The sequence below is a fragment of the Adiantum capillus-veneris genome, chromosome 8, assembly GCF_014529385.1.
Source record: "Adiantum capillus-veneris isolate H3 chromosome 8, ASM1452938v2, whole genome shotgun sequence".
NCBI classification, from domain to species: Eukaryota; Viridiplantae; Streptophyta; class Polypodiopsida; order Polypodiales; family Pteridaceae; genus Adiantum; species Adiantum capillus-veneris.
The window spans coordinates 150,155,193-150,161,322 of NC_140938.1; the positions used below are offsets into that span (position 1 = coordinate 150,155,193).

The 6,130-nt window shown below is 44.7% G+C and overlaps 1 pseudogene; it reads left to right on the plus strand.

Annotated features, from left to right (window-relative positions):
- Positions 1-5,335: 5,335 nt before the first annotated feature.
- Positions 5,336-5,882, plus strand: LOC147453159 (uncharacterized; annotated as a pseudogene).
- Positions 5,883-6,130: the final 248 nt, after the last annotated feature.

The window sequence follows — 6,130 nt, forward strand, 5'->3', positions numbered from 1 at the left end:
TTTTCGAAGGGGTTCTCAAAGCATTATAACTTGGGTAGCCATGGCTTTCTCTTATCCGGAGTTTCATGGAAGAAGTGATGAAGATGTGGAAGAATTTTTGGAAAAGATGGAGGTTTCCTGCATTAGCAACCAGATTCATGACCCTGTGCAGATGTTACGCCTTCTCCAATTTTTTTTGAAGATTGATTTACGAGTTTGGTTTAAAGAATTTGAAGAGGAGTTGCGTGTGGCTGATCCACCTGTAAGGTTGAGTTGGGACAATCTACGACATGGGTTGGAAGTGGAGTTTGTGAAGATAGAAGACCCTGACAAAGTGTGGCAAGAAGTACAGGCTTTGGTGCAAAAGGAAGGTGAGCCAGTAGATGCGTACATACGTAAGTTTTCATTGGCATGGGAGCGAATGTGCAAGGCCTTAGCACCACAGGTACCCCCGCCTGACATGATGAAGAAGGACAGGTTCTTAGCTGGTCTTTGGGAGAATATACGTTGGAGAGTGGACCTAAAGAAGCCTAGGACATATGAAGATGCACTAGAGGTATCAAGCAACAAAGAGTGAAAGTTGAGGAAAATGAGCCAGTTAGGGGTGGAGTCTTTGCCCATGAGGTCTGAATTTCAGCCTATAGAGTCTTTACAAGGTCGCATGTCAGGGGTTCATCACGAACCAGTGGTTCCTGTTACTACTCAGGTTATGCCAGCAGTGGTCACTACAGCAGTGCAAGATGATGGGCTAAGGCAAGACATGAGGCAAATGGTAGATTTGATGAAGAATCTCAGTCTAAACATGCTAGGTCAAGTGGGAAATAATCGAGGTCGAGGGAGGTTTGCAAATCAGCCAAGAGGTGAAGAAAGACCTAGGAATGGTGTTGGACAAAGCAATGGTAGGTTTTGGAGGCAGACGCCCACATGTTATAATTGTGGAGAGTTGGGTCACATCATCCCACAATGTGATAAGCCACCAAGGATGGGGGAGACATGTATCCATTGCCAAGACAGGTGCTAACTAGGTGAAATGATTATGGCGTCGAAATTAAGGGAGACGAAGGAACCAGTGGACTGACCCAGGAGGAAAAGGGAAAGACAAAAGTGCTAAGTGTAGTCACCTTGGAGAAGGCATCAAAGCTAGAGGATACATTAGTGATGCCTATTGGGAAGAGGACCACAGAGGATAAGGAAGGAAGAAGTTCCCCAGGTCCTAGTAAGAAGAAAGGAAAGAGCCATGAAGGCGAGGATGTCAAGGCCACGAGGAAAAAGAGAGCTCGTCGAAAGTTTCATGTTTCAGATTTTCCACTAGGGGATGCGCAATTAAGCTATGACTTGAAGGAGGATCTGACGAGCAGGAAGGCAAATGTTAGTTTTGGGCAGCTTATAGAGATGGTGCCTAAGCTAAAGAGACAGTGGAAGAGGATGGTTAACCCAATGGAGAAAGAGCCAGAGAGAGGTTCACTAAAGGTGTTGGCAATGGATGAGCTACCAGAAATTTGTCCAATAATAGATGTGTGTCATAAAAGGAAAAATTTGGGACAAGGTTATGTGGATGGTGGAGCCCAAATATGCGTCATAACACACTCATGCATTGAGAAGATGGGTCTCACAGTGGCTGGGGTGTCAGGTTTTCGGATCAGATTGGAAAACCATCAAAAAGTAAAATGCTTGGGTGTTGTAAAGAGCTTAGAAGTGGAGGCATATGATGCAAAGGCAGTGGTTGATTTTCATGTGATGCCAGCAGGGTTGGGAGCATATCCTATTATACTGGGCAGACCATGGTTACGTGCAGTGGGAGCTGTTCAAGATTGGTGACATGGTACGATTAGCCTCTATGGAAAGACAGGTACCAAGAAGCTTTATAATATGGACACAAGGAAACGATTAGAGGAGCTTTATGAAGATGAGGATGAGTCTAGTGATGAAGACTCTTCCACAGTGACAGATGAGGACAATGATGGCACTACCAGCAGTGATGAGGATGCTGATGTTGCATTTCTTTTGATGGACAAAGAAATCCAGGAGTTTGGTTTAGTTGCATTTGCGAATGAGGTTGAAGATGAAAGTGAAGGGCCTGATGAAGTGATTGAAGGGCTGATGCAAACCAAGGTTGAGTTGTCAAAGAAGCAGGAATTGATGACACAAATGATCAGTGGAGACCTCTCATCTATGGAGAAGGATATATATTTGCATATGCTAGCTAGTTTTCCAGATTTGTTCATTACTTCATATGAAGAGATCAGAGGGTTCAAGGGTGAAGAGATGCATATAGAGCTGAAAGAAGGTGCTAAGACAGTGCAACAAAGGCTAAGAAGGATGGGTCAAGAGAAAATGGAAGCCTTGCGAGAAGAGGTGGACAAGTTGTTGAAGGCGGGGTTCATAGTACCTATGGAGACCACAGAATGGGTGAGTCCAGTTGTAGTCAGTCCAAGGAAGGATGGGAAGTGGAGGATTTGTGTAGATTTTAAGCCCTTAAACGCAGCCACTAATAAGAACCCATATCCTCTTCCATTCATTGATGAGATCTTGGATTCAGTGGCAGGTTATGAGAGGTACAGTGTGTGTGATGTTTTTTTAGGCTATTTTCAATTGAAGATTGCTCTTAAAGACCGCAGAAAGACCACTTTTATTACGCCATGGGGCTGCTATTGCTACACAGTATTTCCATTTGGGTTGTCAAAGGGACCTTCCTTCTATCAAGAGAGAGCAAATTGGGTGTTGGAACCATTCATTGGTAGTTGTGTTAAAGCTTTCATGGATGACTTCTGTGTCTACAGCAATAGGGCTGAACACCATGAGAAGCTGCAGATGATATTGGCTCGATATGATGAATGTGGAGGACAACTAAATCCAAAGAAATGTCATCTAGCACAGCCAAGGGTGAAGTTATTGGGCCATATGGTGTCAGAAAATGGCATTGAGGCTGATCCAGATAAGGTTAAGTCTATTATTCTTCTTCCATCACCTACGAGTACGAAGCAATTGGCAACTTTTATACACAAAGTGAAGTACATGGCACGGTTTATTCCATTGTCTTCGCAGCTTCTTTATCCATTACAGCAAGTGGAAAAGCACGATCCATTGCAATGGGATGACAAGTGTGAAGAAGTTTTTCAAGAGGTGAAAGAGGTGTTAGGGGAGTTGTCAGCCATGCAGGCTCCTGATTGGGAGAAAGTGTTTTATGTAAATCCATCAGTAGGGGATGATGCCATTGGAGCCATGCTATTGCAAAAGGGGAAGGGCAGCCAATATATGCGGCCAGTGTATTGTGCAAGCCGTGTGAAGCTGGTAGCGGAGAGGAAGTTCTCGGAAGTAGAGCTAGTGATGGCTAGTGTAATATTTGCTTGTCGACGATTTCGTCATTACTTGCTACCACGGCCTTTTGTTTTCTTGACGAGTTATACCTTTTTTCCACAAATAATTAATGGTACTAACATGTCAAATGTGTTGAGGAAATGGGTAATTGAGCTGCAAGAGTTTGAGTTCTCTTTTCTAGTGGAAGATATATAGTACAAGGGCTACCCTAGCTGATTTGTTGACCTACAAGGAGAATCCCCTTATTGTTAAGGAAGAGGTGGTGAGAAAGGTAGTTGAAGAAGTGCCACAGATCAGCAATGCACATGTGTTGTTGTTTGATGGTTCATACAGAAAGAGCCATGATGCAGCTTCAGGGGGTATAGCACTTTATGATCCAGAGGGGAAGCTAGTATGCAAGAGAGGGTTCAAATTGGATGCTCATAGTAACAATGAGGCTGAATATGCTACTCTGGAAGCCGGATTACACATTTGTTTGAAGCATGGGGTTCGAAGGTTGAGCATAAAAGGTGATGCCTTGTTAGTGGTGAAGCAAGTGCTGGGTGTGTGGAAGAGCAAGAACACCTCATTGAAGGAAATGTGCTTCAGAATTAAAGGCCTGTTAAAAAAGTTCGAAGCATGGATCATCAGACACATTCAACGTGCTCTAAATGGAGAGGCACATGAAGCAGCTCAAGGCATGATTGGGGAGCTATTTGTGTTGAGGACCACATTACCTCTTTATCATGGCCGTGAAATTTTGGCTCAAGAAGAGGAGTTTTTGCTAACAGGAATCATTCCAAAGGAGATTCAGAAGTCTAAGAAGTATGGCTTTGTGCGAAGAGCATACAGGTACAAATTGATTGGTGATGTATTATACATGAAAGGGACTGATCTCGTGTTGAGACGTGTACCTTGGCGGGAGGATCTTTACAGAGTGTTGGAAGAGAATCATGAAGACGCATGTGGTGGCCATTTTTCTCTAAAGATCACCTTGCATAAGATTTTGCAAGAGGGGTATGTATGGCCGAGTTTGCACAAGGATGTTCACCATTGGTGTAGGTCTTGCAATAGGTGTCAAGCATTTGGGAAGAGAGTGTTGAAGCCAGAGCTACGAAAAACCATTATGGCGTTTGATGTGTTTGAAAAGTGGGGGATTGATACAATAGGCCCGTTACCTATCACAAGCAGGGGCAAAAGCTATATCTTGACGGCAGTGGACACAACGTGGGTGTTTTATTGTGAGAGTTATGCAGAAAGGTCATCATTAGGAACACTTTTTGGGGCCACTTCACATGGTTGCGAGACGCATTATTGAAAAGAAATGAGTGCCAGGTATGCGGATGATGCAAAAAGGTGACAACTATGCACTGCGAGGTCAGTTTTTGGCCTGTTCGGGGTCCGTTTGAGGTCATCTAAAAGGCCAAGGGTGCCCAACTAATAAAGCTAAGTGTGGGAACTGAAAAAACAGAGAGAAGACCAGAAAAAACGTGGAGAAGAGAGAAGGAACAACCGCAGGTGTGTTTTTGGGGTTTTTGGAGCCTGTTGTGGCCGTAAATTGCTCATCCGAGGTCGGATTTGAGCACTTTGACATTGTAGACTGGGGTTTTGGGCCATTCCAGACGCGATGGCGCTGTCCATTTTGCCAAATTCCTCACTCTTTTTCTTCTATTTTTGTTGTGAAAGTTTCTCCTATGAGCGAAGTTTCTGCTCTAGTTTGTGATTGTATCTGGCTTATTTTGTGTGAGCTATTTGCCCCACTGGTGTTGGCCCAAGCTCAATTGTATCTAAACATCAGAAAGTATCCTCTTTTGAGCTGAGTTTTTTGGGTGTGTGTGTGTGTGTGTGTGTGTGTGTGTGTGGAGTGGGCAAGTGGATAGTCTCTCTCCTCTCACTCTAGAGGTGTGTTCCCTATCTCGGCCAGGTGTGTTGTCTAAGCCGAGTGGTGCCCCATTGTGTGTGTGTGTATCTTCCCAAGAGTGTGTGTCGGGTCGTTATAGAGGTGCTGTGTGTGTTTTCATCCCGCTCACAACGTGCATTTTTCTTTTGCCCAGGGGAGATGGAACGGTATGTGCCATACCAATTCAAGATTTTCCCCTCTATGGAGAAAGGTTTACTACCCTCATCTATATCGCTAATCACGAATAGCGGCAAGGTTTCCTTGACTAACAGGCTTTTCCCTTTGTCCAGCAGCTTGCCGCTGTCTAAGACATTCTGAGCACCTGAAGATTTGCCAACTTCAGAAAATGAGGCTGTAGCTTTGCTTAATTCGTGAGCTGGGCAAGGAAGTTCTTGTTGAGACAAAGACGGTGCTTGTGCGCACTCCTCCCCTAGTGGAGAGTATCCTTTGCCTGAAAAAAAAAGCAGAGCACCATCTTAACACAACTCAACACTCAAGAGTGCATTGTAGCGAAGAACATCGTAGACACGTCAAGCCTGTTCCACAAAGAATGATTGTGCACGCTAGCCATACCTGCACTGCTAGCGGGATCGATAGCAGGGCTTCCTTGAAGCAAGGCACGCCTACACCTCTTCCCAGCTGCGGTTTCCTTGAAGCCCGGATTTGGGGGCGACCCCGTAGAGCTCGACACCACCAGGTGCGATGAATGTTTGCCCGCAGGACATGGAGGAGACTCAATGAACCTGTGCAGCTCTGCAGGAGGAAAAAAAAAAGAAGCATCCAATTAACCATAGCATTGACTAGTTGAGCAAAGCAAAGAGGGAGTAAAAAACATCCTACAAGGAGCACACTCGTAAAAGGAAAGGAAGAACGAGGCGTAGAAACGAAGCTCTTGAAAGGATGCGAACAAACTTGAGCCAAATGTGATTTCTTTTTGGATGAGAAAGCAAGCAA